Below are 25,374 nucleotides of genomic sequence, written 5' to 3' on the forward strand. Positions count from 1 at the left end.
GTAGCTTGGGACAGTGGTAGGGAGAGAAAGGGGACATTGATGAAGGAGAAGGTTATTTGTATAAAATCTTTGGCTTCTAAACAACTTTAACTTTTATACCTAGAACTTTGTTTATGGATCCTGGCTATATTCAGGATTGCAAAGCTGAAAGTAAAGCTGGTTTATTTAGCCTTAGGGGCTTTTGTGCCCTCATGCTACTTACAAGCTAGTCACGATTTGGCCCATAAATTGCTCAGGGCTTTGCACTTTCAGAGGAATGATTAAGAGCACTCTGTCTACGAATAGGCTATTTGTACTTCACAGTCATCAGCAAAACACTCCTAATAGATGCTGTAGTGTTTGGCTTTGACTTGCCCTTTGCAAAGTTCACACAGTCTGCCATCTGAATCATAGACAGCAGATGCACTGAGGTCTGATCTCGCTGCTATTTGCCAAAACTGAAAAGATATTAAACACAGGGCAAAAACACAGACATACCTGACACTGCTGAGAGTAGGCCATGTAGTTTAGATTTTTTTCTCAAGTATTATCTTTTTGTACATGACATTTGAGGATGAGTTATTATATGGCTCTGTTTTTAAGAAAAAAATGGATCAAGCAATGAGTGTTCATGAGCCTCTTCTGTACCTTCTATCACATGCTTTTTGTCAAACTGATAAATATCAAATATTGATTTGTGTTGTTTTCTTGGCACTCCTCTTGAATTTGTCAAGTTTAATGGATCTTCCCCATGATGCTTTATTTATCATGGAATCCATAGTAATTTTCAAGTGAAATGACAGCTCTTATGATTGAATGGGAACTTCAGCATTAGTCTGGATGAAATTTGCCTGCTATTGATTAAAATCAGGTGTCCCTATAATTATGGAAGTGATCTATCATCCTTTTTTTTGGAAATAAAGTGTCAATAGTAATCTCAAAGTATAGTCTGTTCATCCTGTGTATTAGAAAGTGTTTATAACTCAGCACTGGGGATTGACTTTATACAGCTTGATATTGGTGCATGCTGCCACTTTCCTCTTTGATACTGGCACCTCTTGGCACAAGATTAATAAATACTTTTAAGGAAATTACAGGAAAGGATATTGTATTGTATTGTACTCAATGAAAGTCCTCCAGAAGCAAAAGATTGCATTTGGCTCTGCTTAGCAGCCAGATCACAGCCTTCATGGCCAGACTAAATAAGCAAAAGGAGCTCCTTCACATACTAAGAAGTGACCCCAGTCATTCTTAGCTTATAATTTCCAATATCAGGGGTCAAATATTTTTCTAAAGATTCACTTTTTAAAATGAAAGTGTTTTTTCCTGATAGCTATCTCATAAAAAGCACACTTAACAAACTCCAATGTCAAGGCAAATACTTTAAGTATACTTATCTACTTTAATTCTGAAATGAGCCAAAATGGTATTTTTTGGAAGGCTTGCAAGGAGTGATCTATGTTTCTTGTAAGGAAATGTTATGTTGTTTAGGAGTCCATACTGGAGTGCATACCCTGAGGGTGTAGTTCCCCCTCAGGCTGCATGCGTGTGTTTGTGAATGTGAGTGTGTGTGGTTTCATTTCTTTCTGCAGCTTCTTTTAATTGTTGGGAATATTTAGTATAACTTATGTTTGAATTTTTGAGGTCTGTATTTTTAGAAGTTTTCTTTTTGGAGGAAGCACTATTATTTACTTTAAATAGATGCCCAAAGTACACAGTGAAGTTATATAATGTCTAAGTAAATAATTATTTTGGATTTCTCATATATGTTGATATTCTGAAAGAATCAACTTTAATGCAACTCAGATAAACTCAGAAAAGCTTGCTCGCATACACATTACCCTAAAATTATAAACTTTTTTTTATTGTTCCATGGTTGAAAATGTCCTTTTAAAGCAGCCATATGTAGTCATGTGAGCGTTCAGAACAATCATCTCACTCTTTGTGGCAGCTAGTGGAAAAGTAAAGAATTTTCTGTTAAAAGGTCTGTGTTAGGGACTTGTCCTGTCTTTACAATAGCAGTGACAATTGAGCACTAGACAAAGAAGGTTTTTGATACAGATTGACTAGTTCAGTGCTTTCTTACTGTGTGATGTGCTGCAGCTGAATGATTTATGATGCCTCATAAATAAGAGGAAATATTGCTACTTTTTAAAAAAAATAATTTTTATTTTTAAGATAAATAAATCTTTGAGGGAGAAACAGATCCTGTCCAGAAAGATTCATTTTTTCTAAGGAGAGCAAAATGTTCCTTTGGCACTTATCTAATTAATATTTTAATAGAGAGCTTTGTCACTCTGAGATACCATACTTAACTCCTAGTAAGTGTAAGCATGGCAGAAGAACAATTTTCCATTCAATTCTACTCTTTATTTGAGCAAGTGTGGGAAGGAACTGTTTAGGGACACAGACACTGATAAATGTTTTCACTATTAATCTCAGTAACATTTTGGAACTGATTTGGACACTATCATCATTTATTTTTAGAAATGTCTTTTGCACTAACACTTTAAAAATGAAATCAGAATGTTATTTTAATATTTTATATTTCACTGAATATTCAGCATATTTACATTAATATTTCTTGGTTCATTTAAATTAATTATTCATATAAATTAATTATTCTTCTTCAGCAGAACATACAAAAAGTTAAATGTATTTATATCTATTAGAGATGATTTAGTTGAGCCGTTTATCTTTCTGCTATCTTCACTGACACTTCAGGAGAGGAAGGTGAATTTAACGAAAATCTCCAATCCTTCTGTCACTAAGTAATATTTCTGGGATAATTTAGATTAATGGAGTTAGAGCTGGATGTTGAACACAGAATGGCACGTGAAGAAGGTAGAGTCACAGAAGGTAGGCATATACACTTTGGCTATCTAAAAATTTCTGTCTAAAAGCAGTATGGTACACACTTATTGGTATGGCTATATTTCTATAATATAGAAATATCTAGCAATATTACTTATTTTAATTACCTTGACAAGTATGTTCCAAGGAGCTAGTTATTTTACTAATATTTACTGGATTTGCTTAGTATACAAAGGTCTCCCTTGTTTTTTCCTATTATTCATATGTAATATACAAACTGGCCTATTCATGTTTAATGTGCTAAACTGTTGGTGTATCACTGCAGCATATCCAAACTGCTCCAGAACATACATGTGTGCTAGACCTGAAAAACAGGATTGTCTACAACTTTTTTGTGTCTTGGCAAATTTTGTATTGGGAACATTGTGAAAGAGATGATCCATATTTTCTCAATTTTCATGGAACAATGTCATTTTTTTTTTGCTATTTGATGATGTTATGAGTAAAATAGAAATTTAACTGTGAATCTGTGTCTGAGGAATGAATAGCTTTCAGAAAAAGAACAAAACAAAGTATGTTCCTGCTGTTGCTACCATTATGGTGTTTCTCAAATGCGAGACAATTCATGAGGAGACCACGGAGGGAGGAAAACAAACAAATTGCATTGCTGTACTGCAAAGCTCATTGTAGATTTTGTAAGTTGCTGTATTTTAATGCTCGTTGTAGATTTTGTAATTTGTAAGGCTTTTAACTAACAACTAAGGCTTTAAAGTATATTTTTTTAGAGAAGTATGATGTCTGATTGAAGGTTTATTGATGTTTTTTGGTAGGTAGCCATTTTATTAATGAGTATATACTCCCATTAAACTCTGACATACCCAGAAGCAAAGGACAACACTTTTGAACACCTCTGGAGGATGCCAAATGAGAAATTTGATCTATGAATATTTTCATAGATAGCAAACTCTGAAAAATATAAATTATACCCTTATGTTGACTTATAGCCTGTCATTAAAAATATAGTTTAAGAATAGTATGGTCTATGTGTGAACAGCCAAATGCACAAAAATCTTTGTAGGTAAACGGGGAATGATGACTGCTTTTGCTGCAGTGTCTGGCAGTTCCATTCACACTGGTGAAAACCTAAGAAGGGTAGTGACACAAAGAGTCACAGAGTCACTGAGCCCAACAGGGTCATTAGCTAAGCTGATGTAGTTCACTCATCTGTAGTGTTGAAGTAACATTTCAGAGGCAACTGATATGGTAGAGAATTTTTCTTCATTTGGTTGCTGAAGTAGTGTAGGCACTAATGTATGTATTTCAGGTTTTCTTGTACTGCTGTCAAGCCTCAAGAAAGTTTGAAGAGACCTTATGGGAAGTAGGAGAAGAAGGCTCATGGAGATTAACATGAAGGTTAGTTGTGGTTCACCCATCTTGCTTTTTGTTCTCAGATGTGGGGCATTCTTCGGTAAGGCAGAAAAAGAAAAAAGAACAAACACAGAGTAGAAGACCAGGCAGTTTTCTATTAGAACCAACCACACCAAAAAAATGCAAGTAAACACCACTGTCTTGTTCATATAAAATCCACTGACTTATCCACTCTGAAACAGTATGGGACACCCATAGAACTCTCATGAGAGAAAAGATATGGCAAACAATCAATTTTCAGAATGTGAGACTTGAGCAGAGGCCAACAATCAGAAAGTTAACTGTTACCAGAGTGCAGAATCATAGCATAGTTTGGGTTGGAAGAGACTTTTAGAGATCATCTAGTCCAACATTCCTTCCATGGGCATTGACATGGTCCACTACATTAGGTTGCTGAAAGCCCTGTCCAACCTGACCTTGAATGTTTCCACATCTGCCACATCTCTGGGCAATCTGTTCATCGATGTGTTTCATCGCCCTCAAAAGAATTTCTTCCTTATATCTAGTCTAGGTCTGCCCTCTTTTAAAAAAAAAATTAATTATTTCTTGTTCTATCTCCATAGATCCTGCTAAAAATTTGTCTCTATCTTTCTAAATTCTTATTAAGTACTGAAACGCTACCATGAGGTCTCCCCAAAGCCTTCTCTTCTCTGGGATGAACCTCTCCCAGCACCGAGAGGTGCTCTTCATAGGAGAACTGTTTGACTGCTCAGTTTTGTGGCTCCCTTTTGGACTCCAACAATTTCATGTCTTTCTTGTGCTGGGATACCAGAGCTGGATGGAGTGTTCCAGGTGGGGTCTCACCAGAGAAGAGCAGAGGGGCAAAATCACCTCCCTCGCCCCAACGGCCACACTGCTTTGCATGCAGCCCAGGGTATATTGGTCTTCTGGGCTGATAATGCCCATTGCTGGCCCATCCAGCTTTTTATCCATCCAATATTAACCCTAAGTCCTTCTTCCTAGGGCTTCTCCCTATCCCTTCATCGCTCAGCCTGTACTGATACTGCAATTCAGGTTTGATTATTAGTAAATTTGAAATTTACTAATTTATTAGTAAATTAGTAAATTTATGTCTGGTAGTTGTGTACATAAAGTAACTGCACTGATGTCCACTATATGTTTTTTTTTTTTTCCTTTTCTTTTGTAATCTTATTTTGAAAGTTCTGTCAGCAATTTAAATTCATATAATTCTAGATTTGGACTATTTAAGTTCACTTGGAAGTGGAGTGTTTTATTTTGGTAGGTCTCTTAATATAACTCTACTACGAGGTTGAATTTATCTGAGACTTAAAAAGCAGTCTACATTTGAGGTGGAAGTTAGCTGAGGCTCAAGAAGCAGTCTGCATTTGATACATGCTCTGAATTTAGCTGATAGTAGTAGGCAAGAGGTGTTTAAGCTTTTTTGTTTTCTATGGATTTTCTAATTTTGCCCATACAGATTTCCTATGTTACATATGTTGTGGATGCCTGGTTTGAAGTTTACTCCAAAACAGGTTGTAGAAATACTCATCCTAGAATTCTGAAGAGTCACAAGTGCTATTGCCTCTTAAAGAGATAATTAGCTTCAGTACAAGTTGTTCAGAATGTCTGTTTGAATCACTGTCAACACAGTGCCTTTGACTCTGCTAAGTCAGAGATCTCTGCACTATACTTGATCATGCAGTGAAAATATGACAGCTTACTATAGTATGGGATAAGTGTGTTTTTTGTTTTTTATTGAAATTTAGATGTAACAGTGTGGTTATATCAGTGAAAGCTGATGGCTGTCATAAATATCAGTCTATCAGCTTGGCTCATTAATGTGCTCTATCTTTATGTATTATGCACAACTCAAAGCCTGTGTGTATGAATCTAAGGGAAACATTTTCTTAAATAGCCCTATTATTATTCAAATGTCTGTCAATATTAATGTTCCCTACTTATAAGACCTTAAAAATAAAAGGCTTGGCCCTTGCTTCTGTCATATGCAAGAAGTTCCAACAGCTTCATTAACCTATGGAAGATGTTTATAAATTCTGACACAATTGCTTTGGTCCCTTGCCCTGTGTTTGAGTGTACTCTTAATGGAGATTAGCTCACTACTTCATGCTATGAATATCATCTGTTCTAAGTTCTGTTGTCCAGGACTGAAAAAAAAATAAATATTTATTTCTGATAGCTAGATCAAACAGTCCCCTACACAACTTCTCCTCCACCATCTTAGCTGGGGGGAAGTGTGTGCAAACCTGGCCTTAGCAGAGAAGGCTGTGGGCTATGGATTCCCCCACCTTGAGCCCAGCCAGAGATCATGCTCAGGACAGCTGCTGGGTGTGGCTTTCTTGTGAATACATTCTTCTCCCTCAGTCTTGTTTACTTCTCCCCAGACCTGGACAGTAGTGTGTGTCGCTTTTACCTTATCTCAAGTTCCCTTAGGCAGCTTAATTCACAGTCCAAAGTTCCAGAAAGGAGGCAGATCTGGGCAAGGCTAGTCTTTGGTGGTCTCAGCTTCTTTATACAGTTTTGTCATAACGGGCAAAAAGTCCTTTATAACAATGTTTAAGTGAATAATCATAACATTTCAGTCTCTCAAAGTAGGTTATTTAAGTTGCTTTAATGTGTTATAGAATCTGGAGAACAGGGAGGAGAAGCCATTAGCCCATGAGCTATTTCTAGCCCAAAACATTTGACTCAGCTTGTTTCTGCTGTTTTTCTGTGTTGCTTCAGATAAGTCTCAAGGGCAAGTTATAAAACATTCCTGGTGTACACATGGTTCCTCTTCTTGGTATGCTGTATGCATTTACTGTATTGAGGCTTTTCCTGTGTCATCTGGGCCCTCAGGCAAAAGAACAATAGTGAGGTGGCTGTTGCCATGTCCTGGCAGCAGAGAAGATCTGTTCTTTGTGAGCAAAATCTTCACATGTGGCTGGAGTGCAACAAGATCTGCACACAGATGGAGGCCACTGCCCCTTTGGTCGTGGTAGCAAACACTGAAGTAAACTGCAGACTGTCCTAGTTAGACCTGATGCATAGGTATGGCTTCAAGTGTTCTTCATTTATCAGCAGCTTTTTCATGTTCTTTTCTTTTTCTCAACCACCTGCCCACACTGGCATCTGCACCTTTGCATTTTTACTTTATGCTGCTTCACTGCTGCTCACCCTGTGGGAGTCTTTATACTCCTAGGATTACACAGTCTTCTACTTCTAATTTTTATATGATGTATGCAGTTGAAATTATGGTTTTGGGTTGAAATTATTATTTGAGTTATGTGTGAGCTTTGAGGAAGACACCTGCAAAACTGCTAATTTGTAGAGGATTGATTTCATTATAATTTGGGGGACTTTCTTGTCCACACTGAAACTAGTTTAGACTTCTTTTATAGTGAATAGAGAGAAAAGAGCACTTCAAAATTAATTTTTTCTTTTAGATAAACATTTTAGACAGTGTTCTATTTATTTTCTATTTGTAGGAATTGGGTGGTGAAGGACAAGAATGTCACCAATGTATCCGAATATATGTGTCATTCTGGTACCTAGCTGATCTCTATTCTCTTATACTTTATAAGAGTCAAGTCACACTGTAGAAAAACCTACCTTTAAATTCTCTAGTGCACATTTGTATTTCCTTATTAAATTGTTAATTAAATATTGTCTATTATATATGTTTATCAACTGCTGCTGCATAGTTTTATGTAAATAGCAGTAGATATCCATCTTGGTTTGCTTTATCTGATGTGTTTTCATCCTCTATTTGTATTTTATTAAAAATACTTAATCTAAGCAGTTTAAATTACTCATTGGACATGAATAAATCATTAACGTGGTTTTACAGTTTTTAATTGCAAGTCAGATAATTGCAGCTACAGAGAGAACTGTTTAATTAAGAAATGTAAAGTTAAGTGCCATGTCACTGATTTCACGTGCTCCTCCCTCCCCCTGTTAATTCAGCCAAAGTTTTCTTTCTGGCACTGTTTATCCCTAAACCTGGAGTAATGAACTAAATCAATGCAATTACTTATGGAATAAAGTACTATCAGCATGAGTAAAAATGGAAAAGTCTGTCTAACTAAACTGCAAGTTTTTGCACTTGTTATATTCAGTAACTCATCAAGACTTTGGCTGCTTTTCAAACTTAGTCAAATACACAATGCCACTGGTTAAGCATTAAAAGAACAAGAAGTTCTATTTTTCATATGTCTGATACTGAGAAATATAAAGAGCTATCCAAAGCACAGAACCTAATGACAATGTTAGACTTCAATTACTGAGGGAAAACAACCTGACAGGTCACAGCAAGCCTGAGTGGCACTGTAAAGCCACACTGACAGGTAGGCTTTTGTTTCAGAAAGTGGAGGAGGTACAGAGTGCGACTATTTTAAGTTATATTCTCACTCCATAGGGAGAATGAAGGGAAAAGTTAAAGTGACCTATTAAGTTGTTGGAAAGGTTTCTGAAATGACAGTGTTCACAACCCCACAGAAAGGAACAGAATGGTAAAGTTAATAAACTTGGGAAAATCAGTCTTTTGGAAATGATAGGCAGGGTCTCTTGGGAAAAACAGCTAAGTAATAAAGCTATCTCTTCATGCCTTCTCTAAATATGTTATGAGAAAATGTAATCTGTTTAAAAACACTGGCAATCTATACTAGTGCAGAAGTAGGGATATGAAAGCATATGGAGAGGTTGGGGATTTTTGTTATTTTGGGTTTGTTATGTTATCTTTTATTTTGTGGCTTTTCTGGTTGGTTGTTTGGTTTTGGTTTGGGTCTTTTCAATATTTCTGCAGTGCTTCCTGTGGTCCTCATTTCTTGATTATACTTTCAATATATTTTGTGTATTCTTTTTGAGTTTGTGGCCATTCACACTTCTTCTGTTGCTTCTCAAATTTAATCAGTAATGACTGAGAAGGTACTTTACTTTTTGTGTACTCAAAAATATTTTTTCTGCATCTGGATTTTAGCTGAGGACCAGAAGAAGAGCTAAAGACAACAAAAAGGGAATTGTATAAGTGAATACATAATGCAGAGAACCAAACTAGCATGTAAAGTGCCTAATTGGCAAAAAAGATGAAAAGATTCATAGAAAAATTAGGGAAATAAAGGAAAGCATCCATCACTCTTCAAACAATTGATAGCATTTGTTTTGGATGGATAAAGATACATTGTAATTAGATTTCTAATGCATTAATTTTTAATACAGGCAGAGAAAGAACGGTTTTGAAATTCTTTCATTAACTTGGTGGTTTTTAATTGGGAAACTGTAATGTCTTTTTATCTTCAAGGGCTTAAAAATAAGAAAGAGTCACTTTTTGAATCATTAATTACTTTTGAGAAATGATGGAGGACAGGTTAGATCCTGGGGGACTGAACAAGAACAAACAGCATATAGAAAATGTAGTTTTGGGTGAAGAAAAAATGAGCAGAATGTGCAGTGCTAGAGAAGAAAAAACATGCTCTAAATGAATTATGAAACAATTTATAGAACCTAGAGGATAATGAAATAAGAAGAAAACAACTAGATGAATTTGACAAGAGCAAAGTGTGTCAAAAAATGTGGTTACTTTCTTCAGTGGAAAATGCTCATCTAGTGGATAAAGAAATAGAGCAGCCTGTGTCATTTTACCCTGTAAGAATTCTGAAATCTCCTTATGTGATATGAGCAAAATGACCAGTGACATCACCCAGGTGAAACGGCTGATCAGTGCAATGTGTGCAACTGGCTGATCCCCTGTCCCCCACCCCACACTCTGTGGTTTTCTCTCAAATCCTTCCTTGGTACAGCTCTGTGTAATGCTTTAAAATTTAGGTTTGTTGTTAGAGTGCAGCATATAGTTAGAACACCTCTGGATTTAACTGTATTGGGAATATATTAAATATGACAGGAAACCACCAGAATAAACTTTGAGAAATGATGAACCTGCTAATCACTAGTACTGCAGTGGAGGATTGCAGCAGGTGGTCAGCCACATGTCTATAAAAAGGAGAAGGTCACATAAACTTTTTTCCTTTCCTTGTAGGAGTAAAATCACAGGTCTTATATTGAAATGAAGTAGCAGGAGTTTTGCTTGTAACACATGGGAGTTAATTATTATTCTCTGATGTGAATAAACTCTCAGCTGGAACAGTGTGTGACACTCAAGTATCATCCTTGAATGAATGCATTGCTAAAGTGAAGGACATCCAGAAGAAAATAAATCCATCAGGTTTGGAAAACATTTAAAATAATGAAAGAATTCCACTCTAGAAATTTTAAAAAGAAATTATGTCTTTTGCGAGATATGCAAATCCATAATAAAAAGATGGGAACTGCTTCCCCACACCCCAGTAGTACTAGGAGAAAGTAGAAATAATCTGTAGATGTTGCTGACAAAGGAAGAAACCATTTTTAAATGGTGAGGCTCATAAACCAATGAGTTTATGGAATAGCCTACCAAGGAAGAGTGTGTAACCTCCTTCAGTTCATGCTGTATAGAGTAAAAAAATCTGATATTAGTCAGAGATGACCTACATGAATTTCCTTTCCTACTGAAGGCCAGGCTTGTGTGTGGCATTCACATTTTCTGAAAAATCCCTTTGCCCAGGATTTTTCTCCTGGGAAGCTGAGAAGCCTCAGAGAAATTTGCTTCTCCTGTGTTTTGCTGCTTTGGAATGTGGTTGGAGATTGTTTATCCAACAGGTGATTGTTTCATTGGTTTCATGTGAATTGTTTTTGACTTATTGGCCAATCAGGGTCAAGCTGTGTCAGAACTCTGGAGAGAGTCACAAGCTATTATTATTATTATTATTATTATCTTTTTAGCCTTCTGTAAGTATGCTTTCTATATTCTTTAGTATTGTATAGTATTCTTTAATACAACATAATATCATAAAAAAATAAATTAGCCTTCTGAGAACATGGAGTCAGATTCATTTTTCCTTTCTGCCACGAGAACATTGTATTGATTGCAAATACAATACTTGTGGATCCTGAGGCCTCTTCCATCCCTGCCTTAATTATTCCTTATTCAGAGGGTGTTTCTTCCCTTTCAGGATAAGTTCTCCTGTTAAAACTGTTAAAACTACTGACAGAACATTTGTAAGGAGAACAGTATGTTCAATAATTCAGAACACACAATGACTTGTGTGGGATGACTGCAGGTACATTGTCGTGTAGTCAGTGTTTATGCAGGAAAATAACTTGTGTTATCAAAGATTCTGAGGTGTAAGATAACCAAGTATGTCATTTAACCTAAACATTAAAGGGAGATAAATATCTACAGAATATGCAGTGGGAAATAGATTTGAATTTGACCTTTTCTCTCCATGATTATTGCCATGCAAGGTATGAATGAAAATCTGGTAAAGTGTTGTCATGTGGATTTTTCTATCTACTGATGATATTGTGTATTTCAGCCTGACTTTAGTGCAGGAAAGTATACTGAAAGAAATGGAACTTAAGATTATTAAATGGTGTCACTACTATGTATTGCATAATTTGTTTGGAGTTTAAATTTCTGCTGTAGCAGTCTTTAATGAAAATTAATATTTCAGGGATCTATTAATCTATTGTACCAGCCTGCTAGAAATAAATCGTAAAATATTGGGCTATATGAAATTACCTTTTTCCCCTCCTTGATATTCCAACTGATTTGGAGTGTGTTGACTTCAAACAAACAAAAACAAAACTAACCAAACAAACAAACAAAACCAAAAAAAAACCCCAAAAAAACCAAAACAAACAACAAAAAAAACCAAAAAAAGAATCCCTTTGTGAAGATTCTGGTAGTTCTGGGAGCAAATGGTTTTTAAATAAGCTAGGGAAATACCAGAGAATTACACAGAGGATAAAAAAACCAAAAAAACCGTTAAGTACTTATTAAAGTTTCAAATATGTCTACAGGTCCTGAAACAAATTGAAGAGCTGCCTTTTCTATCAGTCTGGTAGATTTATATAGGAGATAATTTTTTAGACAACTATTGCAAATGCTAGTTTTAAATGTTTTTCTTAGAGGAAGAAACTTAGAGGTATTGGGAAGTTTTCGTATTAGTAAACCAGACTATGACTGCTTGCATATTTATATTTTATATCACTTTGCCACTAGAACTTGTAAATATTGTCTCTGTTTCTACAGAGACCAAGAATAAGAAAATTCTCTTTGAAGGTGATTTCTTGTTAACCAATATTTTTTTAAAATGCTCTTTCCAGATGAATTCATACTATTTCAGCCTGAGGCTGCCAAATCCACTTGGAGATATCCACATTTTAGGGTCACTTGTGAGGTGTAAATCAATGAGAACTCAGTCGAGTTAATATATCTTCTACTTCCCTTTGACTCATCAGCTTCAGGAGAAAAAAAGAAAAAACATTCTCTCCTTAGAACTCTTCAGAAGCAGTACCTGCTCCAAATTATCCCAAAAGCCTAAGATTTGGTCCATCAGTCAACATTTCAACCATAACTTGTCTCTTGGGAACACTTTATTGCAAATGGATTAAGGATATTTTCCTCTTTAAAACTGTGTACCTAGTGAGCCAGGGTATATATTTCAGTTTCAGCATAGTTTGAAGCACCCATATGTGCAGTCCCACAGCTGCAACTTGCTCACTAGTAGATTGAGTTAAGGAGCTTAATAATGGACCTACACTCCTGTGTTAAATAGCTGATAGGAGCCCTTTTCCAATTGTGTTGTAAATGTTTTCTTCAGGGATACCAGGCTCTGTAGTTATTTTGGAGAGAGGGAGAACCCAGTGGAATGTAAAACTTATTTGTACCAAATGTTGTGGGAGAGTGGGTTCCATTTAGCAACTTTGCTGTTTTCTGTGCAGTAGTTTGTGACCCAGTGCTTCAACAGACCGGTCCAGACTGTCAAGGTCCTGTCCAAAGTGTGTAGAGTAGGAGGCTTCATACCCTTAAAGAGTACACATGTAAGGACGCTTTCTCTATGGAGTTCTCATGTTGGTAGTCCCATCCTTGGGAACTGATGAAAGAGGTGGTGGTGAATGATTGTTTTTTCAATGTTTATTTGGTGGTTCTAGTTGTAAAAACTTCAGAAAAAGCAAACTGCTTTTAACCTGGAGAGGTGCAAGATGCACAATCTTCTCCCTGGTAGTGGGGAAGTAATTCGTCCCTCTACTTACTTAAATATTTGACTACTAGTTTGTTTCATCTCTTTAGTGTTAATTTTTTTATTTTCTTGTCTCACAGAAGTAGTTTAGGGAGCTGAATTCTAGTTTCCCTGGTCTAATTATAAGATCTCAGTACTTTGAATTGTTCCTCCACTTTACATAATTCCGTTACTGATGCCTATATGTCCTTTTCAGACTTTATTTCTCTGTAACTACAGCTTTGGAGGATTGATAAATATTCAAGTCTTTAAGACTTTCTTAATACATAGTTGTTCTGCATATTTCCCTACAATGCTATCTTTATAATTTTAATTTTCTTTTATTTGTTGTTTATTTAAAGGTTCTGATGTTAATTTTGTGTCTTGGTTCTAACCTCCAAAGCAGCTAGTGTGTTGGCCAAAGATATGAGGGAATTAATTTTGATTCTGAAGATGCCCAATGATTGGTCTTTTGGGGTATATATGTTTACAGGTGTTTTTCAGGAGGCTACTCCAGTGCCCAGGCATCTCACAGCATTATGCAAGTTTTCTTTAGTCCCATCAAAATCTTGCACTGTGATGGAAGAGTTTACTTAAATGCAGGTTCAAAAATACATCTACACCCTCCTCCCCCCCCATCCGGGCTCTCCAAATTCTGTTATTCTGTTATCCCATTTTCAGGGAAGTTTTCTGAACAATTGCAACTAGAGTGGCAATGGTATCTGTGAAACAGACCCAGTCAGTGCCCTGCAACAAGGCATCCATTCAGCACCAGTGCATGAAGGAAAAGGTTTTTTCTAAACCGAAAAGCAGAGGAGTTAATTACTAAATATCTTTGTCATTAGATATAGATTCACCATTAGTTTAGAGCTGTAAATTTGTTAAAAATATTGCATTCAGACCTTCACTGAAGCGTGAGACTTTCAACCTCGTATTAATGATTGAAATCACCCACAGGGGTTGATTAAGGAAAAAAATATCCTGCAAAATATTTGCACAGAGGAATGTTATCTACCTTGTAAACAACCATTTGGAAATTTTTTTCATTGCAGTGTAAGAGCTCTGCCAGAAGTTACTAGCCAGCCATCTTTGCTTTTCTGAAACTGTAGTGCATTTGTGTAAATGGTTGACTGAGTCCTGACTTTTACAGAGACTATAAATGTCTGGTAGAAATCTTTTCTCTAAGTGTTCATATTTGAGACTGTTTAGCCATATTCAGAGTTGGACTTATTTCTCATTGTTCTATTGCATTTAATGTTACAACCTTTTGTAAACAAAGTTTTGGTTAGTTTTGCTTCAGATTTCCTATTATATCTTTTGTATTTGCTTCAAGGGGATCAAGATTTGGAAAGTGTCAGTGCCTGTGGAAGTGTATTGGTTTAAATTGCTGTCTCTGGATTTGTGTCTTGATAGCTTGCTTTCTTTAAAATATCATTTTCATGTGTTTAAGATGGTGAACATATTGGACTGGGCAGTCTCTTTGGAGATGACTGTGCTCCTTTTGTGTGGAGTAGGCTGGAGAAGGAGGAAGAGAGAAGAAACATTTGGTTAGTGTGTTTGGCAGCCATGGGCTGGCTCCTAGATGTCAACTGTGGATGGTGTGTCTCCATCATGTTTGACTCCTGAGAATCTTTATGCAGCACTTGTTTCTCTTGGTGTCTCCTGCCATCCTCTCCATTGTCTGTGGTCTATCCTTTCTCTTAGAGGATCCTTTGTTTTCCCACTCTGGGTCTTATTGAGAAAACATGTGTAGATAGATGTTCTGGGGTCTTCATGATGGGCTGTGCCATCCAAAATTGTCATCCTTTTATCCCTTTCTCTTCTTGTTCCTTCTGGGGTTTCCACACCCATGCACTGTCTCTTCCTAGCAATTTTGACATACCGATTAAAAATATCTGTGGAGAAAAAGAAGGAATTTTTGACTTGCCATGTGTGTGGTCCATGAACCATGCAGAGAAAGATTGGTAGAAGGTAGAGAAAAAGGAAAATGGAAATTGCTAGGAGAGATTAAGAATTTCTCTGAAATTCTTAATTCAACAGCCATAAAAGGAGCTGCAGATGGTCCTTTAGCTGTTGGATGTATGGGGCCCTTAGAGGCAACTTTATTTGCTGTGCTTTTAGCAGTGCTTTTCTATCATCAGAGAGTGTGTGGAGAGTAACACTCTGTGGGAGCAGAGAACTGCCTAGAGCTGGTGCAAACACAGGAAGCAGCTGCCAGAAGCCTTCTCTCTGTCTATGACCATAAGGTACCAGGGAATAGGCATGTTTTGTCTTAGCCTACAAATACTTCAAATTGTGGAAGGTAACAAGTCTAGCGTTAGAAATTCCTCTCTTCCTCTCACCTTAAGACTCACTTTTCAGGAAAGCAGAAACTGAGTTTCATAAATATAAAATGAGAAAAAAATGTTACTGTCAACTCATATGTGTTGCAGTGGTTGATGGCTCTGTAGAGCTCAAGTGCTGACTTCCTCTTGGAAAACAGTGCTGCTTTTGTCAGTCATGCCTCTGAACTCAGCCTTTTCCTCAAAAAGGTCAGAGTGTAGGAAGGATAAAATTAGTAATAATAAAATAAATTAATTTTTTAAATGCTGAAAGAAGAAAAAAGAAGAGTGAGCTGTCAATAGAAAAGAAATACCAAAACTAGAGAAGACTGAGGGTAAGTCATAAAAGAGAAAAGAAATATAATGGTGCAGCCAGAAAAGATAGGAAGACTGATATTACAAAAATAAAGATAAAACCAAGTGGGCCATGTAGCAACAAATCAATGAAAGCATTATAAAGTATAATGCAAAGATATTTGTGACAATGAGGAGTAACAGACTATAAGAGCTCTAACTACACAGGGCAGCAGAGACACTTGTCAGGCTCTGAAAGCATTACAGCTTCATCAGCGTGTGCCTGGGTCAATTAACACAAGTGTGGAGTGGTGCAGAGGCAGCTGCAAAGCTCCCAGCCCTGGGGCAGGCAAACTGGCAGAGGGAGTGTCTGCAGCTTGCTTTGAGTTGCACCTGAGAGCAGAGGCCAAGGTTGCCTGACCCAACCTAATGCAAATTTAAATGAGACTTGGAAATTAGCATTTTGAAGGGTTTTAGGTGATGAAGAAGAAAGAATGGAAGAGGAAGAAAAGACAGGGGAGAAAGAGAATAGATAGCTGGGATTTTAGTCCCAAGAATAAGAAGAAATAAAAGAACATGGTACCTCCCACATATTAACCCCATCAGCTCACATCCTGCTGTCATTTTTCCCAGTTTACACTAAATGTTTGAATCTGCATACTTGTGAAGGGCTTTAGAGTAAAAATTAGTGCAAAGGGGATGGGAAATATTTTGCCTGGAACAGCTGACAGTGGCACTGTTCTTCCTTCTGTGTGATAAAACAGCTGTTGCTATTTTCAAACTGTGTATTGTTCTCATCTATGTTAGAAAGAGCTATGAGGTTTTGGAGGGTTTTTTTGTATTTTTAAAGTCCTTGTACTATTGGAAGGTACTTGGGACTGCTTACCCTGTCTTTTAGAGAGTGGAATCAAGACAAAGGGAAATAGATGGTTTGCTCAAGTGCAGAGGAGATGTGTTCCATATAAAATATTTCATTCCAAACCTCCATGGTCTTACTCTGCTGTCTCCTCAGTGGAGATCCATATGAGCAGTCCTCTCACTAATTTACCAACACAGGAATAAATAAATCACAGATAATTCCTGCTCTTGTGGCACAAACTCAATATCCTGCCTAGCACAGGGATTCTGTGACTTTCTCCTGCATTTGGACGAGTGCTGTAGAGGAATGAAGTATAGTCCAAGATAAATGCCACAGTGAATGGAAATTTATGTGGCAGAATGAACTCAGTTAGCAATGTAGTTCTGGTGCTGTTTTAAATATTAAAGTGAGTGAAATTGCTGCATACGGTTTGGACTGTCATGCATTTTAATGTTGAATTTAGAAAGTCGCCTTTTTAAAGTTTCTTCAGTTAATCTTGGAGAAATAAAAGACAAAATCAAATGCTGGCCAGCTACAAAAATTTAGATAATTGCTTGATTCAGAGTTTCTTTCAATTCTGTTGTGAAGAACTTGTCTTCTGAGATGCAATTTAAAAAGATTTTTTCCCCCTTCAGCCTCAGTCTAGGTGAGCTGATAAAAGCTGAGATGTCTTTCTTATTATTACTACTATTTTTTGTATATTTTAATTTAATTCATAGTTAGCTTGTTTTTCCCATGATAGATGTTTTCAGAAGTTTCTGTAAATCACTCCAAATGCTTTAAAAAAAAGTAATAGAGTTCTAAGATTGTATGTTACATATCAAGTATTGTAATTGTAATAATTCAACAAGTGACTGAAAAATATTGAAAAATAATAAACATATTATCTATAAATGTGGAGAAAAATAAGTTGAGTGTTCATGAAAAAATGGAAAAAATCCCTTTTTTTCTAGATGAATATTTACTGAGAAGTACAAATTATGATACATACGTATGAGAGATTTGGAAGAACGCTGCTTTGTTTATAGTATCAAACAGATAAAATTTGAAGACTGTTAGATGACATCTGTAAACTCTGTGCTGATTTAGAATCCAACCCTTGTATACTAAATGAGATAGGGATGTAGAGGAAATTGTGTGAGCTCATATCTGAAGATTGCTTGTCACTCTGTCTATGCAGGTGGTAAAATATCTGAAAAAGTATGAGGAATTCTGAAAAAAAAAGAATACATATTTTAAGTTCAATACTGCAATATTTATCCGAAATTTTAAGAGGCTATCATGAGACCAAAGCTAAAGTTGTCAATCTGTTCTTTTTCTGTTTGGGAAATTGGTGAGTATGACAACAAACAATTACAGCCGAGAAAACTAATATAGAAAGCCTTTTCAGTGGGAGCTTTGCTGTATTTCCTCCATCACTGTTCTTAGCATTAATCTGTTCTTGACTTACAATTCTGTTCCATTGTTTCACTTTAGAAATGGGTGCCTTATCTATAAACTGCTTGTGGAAAACAAATATCTGCTGGGATGCTGTTGCAACGTATTTTATTGGATAGGGTTAGAAGTATTTCAGTTATCTAGTCTGTTGATTTTTTTTCTCTTAAGCTTTGATCATATTATATAGAGAAAAGTTTTAGGAGGAAAATTATTTGAATCAATGTCATGCTCATGCTTTTTGTTCCTGATCCCTTAATTCTCTATATTTAAGGAGTATAGTCAGCAATTTGATAAACATTTTGTACTCTAAAATTATGTTTTGAATATTGAATATATCCTTGTAACATTTTACATGCAAATAGAGGACATTTGTAGTGAAGTATTTTTATCTTGTAAGCATACAGTCTAGTTTTATTTAGAACCATATCCTTGAGTGAAAGCACTTCTGATTATTCCAACTCCAAAAATATGATGGAGTGAGTCCCCACCCCAGGTATCTGAAAGATCAAATTTAGTTTTCCTCTTTCATACTTGTGAAACCACATAAGGCACATTTGGGGACCTAGAAATCTGTGACAAAGCAAATGAAGGCAGTTTGACCCACAGAAAACTGGACAGGAAGGTAAGAAACAGGACTTTTCAAGCCATGCAAGAATGGTGAATACTAAACTTGGAAGTGTTTCTAATGCTCGTAAATTTGGAATATCCATGAGGTATTGCAATGGGAGTTACCAGCTAGAGAGGGCAATGTACATCTTTGTGTTAGTGAGGAACAGTTGAAATAAAGGACTTCCACCTAAACCAGGTAGAATTTAAGGACTTCAGTCTTAAGCTGTGTGCTGAAAGGCCCACTGCTCAACTCAGAGGGCATGTCAAACTCATGAGATTTCCCCTGAGAGGTCCCTCACTCTGACTCTGCTCTACACACGCAGAAACATTCTGGCTTGAGGATCATGTAGGTTTTACCTGTCAAAACTGCTTAAGAGGTCTGGCCTAAGTATAGGACCAAGCACACAAAAAAGTTTACGTTGCAATAAAAATAAAATAGAAAAAAACTAACTACATTTTCCAGATTGTCATTTCCAGATAAGAAATCTTATTAAATCTAGTCTTGTTGACAGGAAAACTATTATTTATCCATAAAGGTTTGATTAGAAGATTAATTTTCAAGCAGGACATTGAGAAAACCTATTAACTTTCCAATTTTTGCAAAGGAACCTTCCTCCTGTGATTTGTTGTGTGTCTGTGTCTTACTGAGAAGAGAAATCCTCATTTATTACTCTTTATTCTATATGTGTCCAGAGGGCTTGGGGTATAAACTAAATTTAAATTTATCTTGTCTACATGTTTTACCTAAATCAGTGATGATGTGAGCATCCTTGAGCTCCAGAAGAAATGAACAAAAGATTTGTCTAATTTGTTTTCTTTACAAATCTGCCTATCTGCTGACTCTATATAGTTTTACAGTTTTCTTAAGAGGTGGTCTGTGGGGATGTGGAAGAAAAACTGCAGTTGATATAAATGTCTGCCCATATATCTGTCTATTTATATGAGGTAACAGGATCATGACAGTCTTTCCCACTAAATGGTAATGATACTCAAGAGTGTCAGTTATTGTCTGACATCTTAAAAAATTTAGAAATATATCTAGAGGATGTCATAGATTAAAGAAATTCAGATGTCCTCAGGATTCTCATGGTAAAACCTGTGGAAAATTAAGATTGGCTATCCAATCAGTGAGAAAGGTAATCCATTGGAACTGATAATGAAGTGTTGCCCCCAGTGAGTGTCTGTCAGCCCCTGTTTTTGCTTGCAGATAGCTTCTGGCTGATTTCCAAGTATACCATGTTACTGACATCCTCTACTACTTCAGGTACCTTCTTAGTCTTTTCCAGATAGTGTCCCTAAGCCTTTAAAATTTACTTTTTTTCTGAGCTTGTTTTTTTCCAGCCTTTCCCCTGCTCTTCTAAATGCCTTTTGCTTGTGGACTCTTGACTTAACTCCCCCACAGTGCAACTAGCTGATGACTACAGTAAATGCTGCAACTTTTCTTCACCCATGTTGAAGGCAGAATTCCTTCCCTCTTCCAAATGATAAAGCTTTGCTTCTTGCCACAAACTACATGGCAGGGAAATGATGAGTTACGTGTTCAGGTACACAACTCAGCAAAAGGTTATACAATAAGAAATTAATGTTTTGGCTGCAGCACCTCTAGTACCCCTGATTCAGGTTATGTAAGAGTGCCAAGAGAGGGACTATTAGATCTTGATGATGTTCATCAGGTTGTGTTCACATTGGTACCAAGTATGGGTTTGTCCCTGATGGTGACTGGCAGTCTGTTTATCCTCAATTATAAATTTATGGCTTAGTTTGTGAACCTTTCATGAGGCCTTTAAAATCTTGGTAATCCGATAGGATTCAATAAAAGACACAGAGGTAGAGTTATTTCGCTGATTCATCCTGCCAGCCACACTGATACAAAAACCTGGCTCCACACCAGGAGTGTAAAAATGACTGAGTTTCTCTCTGGCAAAGAAGACTCCATATGCTTTACGGACAGTAAAGTTCAGAGAGAAGATTATGTCAAGATTTATGTCTGCTGTTATTTAAGTTAATGAGGGAAATCTATCTAGGGGTGATGCATGCATGAGATCCAGTTGAATTAACTGTTTTAAGAGCATGTTGAAAGCCTGTCAGGTTGCATATGTTACTAGAATTTTCTTCCAGTTCTTGCAGTGAAAAGCAAAGTGACATTTCCTTTTTCTCCTCCTATTCATACTTTTAGTGAAGAAAAAATAATTTTGGGGGTTATGGGATTATGAAGAATTTAATTAAGATTTTAAAGGTTAAAAGCCTAAAGAAGTTAGATATTACAAGTGGGAACGTGAAAGTCAGCTGGAGATGTCAATTTAATAGGAAAAATCAGATTAGAAAATGGAGCTACAAAGTAAGTGTACTTTTATAATGATGGTAAATTAATTACATCAATGCAGCCCATTAAACCTTCCATTTATACATCAAAACCTTGGCAGGTAAAAGAGGTCTTAATCTGATGGTTTAATATTTTTATAATAAATTTATCTTTTGATATCAGTTTATATTCAACAGTGCATCTGTTCTGGGACTCTATACAGATGCTTGCCTGCTGTCTCTTTGCCAAACTGAAAGTGGTCCCACCTCAACACCATAAGTACTGGTGGAGAAAACAATCAGAAAATCTTCTGTTCTCCCAGTCATGGGCAGGTACAAAGGCAATCACTCAGCTAGCCTGCGGTCTTGTCAAATGCAAAATAACATTTAATATCTTGGGAGGAAGGAGAAGAATTACTTTTTAATAATTTACTGTACTCAAGCAGAACATGGCTTCTTTTCTGAAATCACAATATCATTGAGTGAGTAAGGTTTGTGACAATTCTAGAATAACTGGAGTAATCAAAATTATAATCATGTGGTAACAATACAGAGTTATATAAAACAATTGTGACAGAAAGTCCCACGTTAAACTTGGGATGGTAGCTATGTTAGTTGAGATAAAGTATTAAAAGCAGCAACCAAGATCAGGAATTCTCTGTACTGGCCCATTGTGTTTTCCTGTCTTTAGAAGCTGCACTGGTTACCAGCATACCAAGTGGGGAGTTAGGGGTGTATTTAGGTGCAGGACTGGAGACTTCTATAGTAAGATATCTTTAATTTCAGAATACTGCCGACATAAATAGATGAGATGGACAAAATGTTGTGATTCAGTGGGTAGAGAAGCAGGTGTACACATATTATCCAGCTAGTGGAGTCTCAGTGTAGTCTCCCTAGCCTGCATTTATTGGGCTCTCTACAGCTAACAGAGAAAGAAGGGGACATGTTCTCTATCATCAGCTGAAACAATCTATTTCTGTACAGGTTCCTCAGATGGATTAAGAGGATTTCATAAATTGTATGTTATGTGATACCCAAAGATGACTAAAATTAGAGCTCTTGGGTAAAAGTAAATACATTCTCTGTAATGGCTTCCAACTGAGAAATGTAGGTGGTCTTGTTGATTTGTTTTGTCTTTTTTTTTTTTTTTAATTCAGGAGTAAATTGCTTTTTCTCATGAGGTTTTCAAAAAATAATGCAAACCCAACAAAATTACAAACAAGCTAGCATCATTGAAATTATGCATATTTATGGAAATGTGGAGATGATGGCACTCCAGTTTTTTTACCAGTATTGAAAAAAAGTGAAAGGGTTTAGGTGAAGTCACCAAGGTCACTTGATTGCAGTTTGAGGTACTTGTATTGAAACATAAAAAAAAAGAAAGGAAATCCTTTACCATTTCCAGGTTTTAGGTAAATTTTCATTCAAGATGAATTTTAATTTTTTGCAACTTGCTGTGATAAGACTAAAAAAATAAGCTTTATTATTGATTTAATCTATTCCCTTTTTTTAATCCCACATGCAAAAATACCTCGCTCTCGTGAATGAAGAGTGAAAGCAAAATCCTTGTCCTTACATTGTTTTTTCTTGAACTGAATCACATAGACCACACAATCACATATTAGCCATAGACCTCTTAACTTAATTGCTCTGCTGAGAAGGGGTAGGCTGCATAAAAAGCAATAATCAGAACTCAGTGAACTGTTTTTTGTCTTCAGCATGTTTCCTTCTAATGTTATCTTCATTAACCTTCCATTTAATTGGAAAAGTAAACTTCTCAATGAATTGCTTGTGTTCTGATTTCCTTTTAAATTTAATACTACATAAAAATCTGTTCTGTGTGGTAGAACAGGCAGTTAATTCTTGTTGCTGTCACAAGTGTGTGTGTTTCAAGATAAGCTGATAATACTGTCTTGAAGCAGTGTGGAAAAGACCTGGGAGTTCAGGAATAAACATGAGAAGATCGTGAAAAGAAGAAGGCAAGGAGGGGCTGAAAGGAAGCAGCTGTAAAAGGAGCAGAGGGAAAGCAAACATTGAAAAGTTGATCAGAAAATGACTGTCTTCAAAGATATTGAAACTTTGCAGCTGTTGAGCACAAGAAAGATATAATAAACCCTCAGAGTGAAGTGCTTTCTTAGAAAGAGTGGTACTACATTCATGTTGATTCACTGAAAGCAGTAGTACTAGGGAGAAAAGTTCATTTCCTTCAGCTCCTGGTAAAGGGAAGATGCATATGGCAGAAGAAGGGTCAGGCTGATCAGGTCTGCCCTTCTCAGCATCCCTGACAGTGTTGGCAGCTAGCTGTGTTCCCTTCCTCGCTCTGTCCTGACCCCATTCACTTGTTTGCTATTTATTTTTCCCATTTGTTTTCTATTTTATGTCCCTTTACATATATATATATATATTTAATTATTTTTCTACTTTTGACTTGAGACTTGTTTTCTTTCTTCTCTGTAGTTTGAAGTCCCTTTTCCATTCAACAGAAAACTGTTATTTGGGGTAGAGGCATCGGTTGATAAAGGTTTTCTTCTGTATTTTAACTTGCTAGAGTAACAATAACAGGTGAGGGAAGTGCAGAAATTTCTGTGAAGAAGTGTGATCCCACTTGGTATGGCAACTGTGCCTGTAGAATAATGTCTGATCTGAGACAGGAGGAGGTGGGTCTGAGCTAATTTCTCTTGTTTTCCCTGAATATGCCACTCCTCTGTGGATTTTACCACTTTGGCTGCATACTGCATGCCCTTCAAATCTCCCAACCTGAACAACATTCAAGATTCCTCTACCATAGTCTTTGAGGGAACTAAATAATTTATCTATTTAAACCTGTATCTGAAGACTGATTTATATAACCAGCTGATCATTTATTCTGCAGACCTCTGCACATGAAAAGGACATTGAAAGCTGCAGGGATTATGGATGAATGTTGCTTTGCCTTTGTTGACATGGTTCTCTTCAGGTATTTCCAGCCTACCTGATGAAAGTCCCAAGGTAAGGAGTGACTGGTCAGTTGTAGCTCAAATACTCACTTCAGTAGCTCTCCTCCTTTAGGAAGGTTATCCAAGTAGTCAAAAAGACCAGCTGTTAGTGAAAATGTATTTTCTCAGAGTTGTTTTTCAGAAAGGAGTTATTTTAACAGTGTAGAGGGTTTATAGAGCTGCTAATAAAAAACCTGTTTCTACTTAAAAAAAGTGGCATCTGTCATTGTAAAGGTTGCGGTGACAGTATGTTGACTGTTACAAACCAGAGCATTCATGTTTGAAGTATTTCAGTCCAAAATAAAGTACAGTAAAGGAGAGAAAAAGAAAAGTGAAACTAAATTGGGCAAAAACAAGGAGAAAGAAGAAGAGGCTATGAACAGGCTCATGGCCCTAGGCAATATGTAACTGATGAATGGTAAGAGATGAAGTTTTATTCCCATTCTGAATTCAGTGTATGTGTTAAATAAATAAGTAATCTCATCAATATCCTCCTGAGTTAATTTACTTAGTACAGCAGGAGCACTCTTGATTCTTTCTCTTTTTATCTCTGTTTGCAGAGTTCTCTTACAGGGCTAGCAGAGATGCAGAGAGGAGGAAGTCTGGGGAGCTTTTCTGGGGAGCTCTTCCAGGGACTTCAGAATGATGCTGACTTCTGGATGACAATTAGACATCCAGCATATGTTGCTGCTGATTTGGTGTTCCTGCTGCATAACCCGAAAATGCGGTATTTAAAAGTATTTTAAATTTTCTGAAATAAAAGTAAGTATTTTCTCTCTGTCCTTGGAGACTGCTCTTCTACCTTATTGAGGTCTGTTAGTGAATTCCTTCGTGCATTGCTTTCACATGCAAGCGAAAATGTGAGATTGAGCCTGAGTACTTATTCAAAGAAGTTGGAAGAAACTGTTTTAACTCAGTATGAGTAAGGATTTAGCCACAGTGGTTTATGTTTTCATGTGTCCAATAGAAATTATATATATAAAAATAGCTTCTTTGTGTAGGGATCTGAGCCCTGAGAATTCTTCAAATATTTTGAGTACCTGTGAGCTTAAAGAGGCATGAAAAGAATATATGGCTTACTTAGCTGCTTGCAAAACAAATGGCATGTCTAGAGGGAGCCACAGTCCAATATGCTTCGGCGCTGTTGTATCCTCCTGAGGTCATTTCTATAAAGAATTCTCAATATCATAAATAGAAGTTCAAGGATGAATAGTATTCCTTAAAATAAACTCAATGAGATGAAGTCGATGACTAAGAATAAACCAACAAACTTTGAAGTCAGGAAGAGAACTCTGAGCACT

The 25,374-nt window shown here is 36.5% G+C and overlaps 1 long non-coding RNA gene across 1 annotated transcript; it reads left to right on the plus strand.

The window, feature by feature from the left end:
- Positions 1 to 7,114: 7,114 nt before the first annotated feature.
- LOC135289065 (uncharacterized) lies at positions 7,115 to 24,795 on the plus strand. The gene is made up of 3 exons (XR_010351867.1): positions 7,115 to 7,230; positions 23,971 to 24,086; positions 24,634 to 24,795. It is a non-coding gene; the product is annotated as an uncharacterized LOC135289065 (long non-coding RNA).
- Positions 24,796 to 25,374: the final 579 nt, after the last annotated feature.

The sequence above is a fragment of the Passer domesticus genome, chromosome 1 (assembly GCF_036417665.1).
Source record: "Passer domesticus isolate bPasDom1 chromosome 1, bPasDom1.hap1, whole genome shotgun sequence".
Lineage (NCBI taxonomy): Eukaryota > Metazoa > Chordata > Aves > Passeriformes > Passeridae > Passer > Passer domesticus.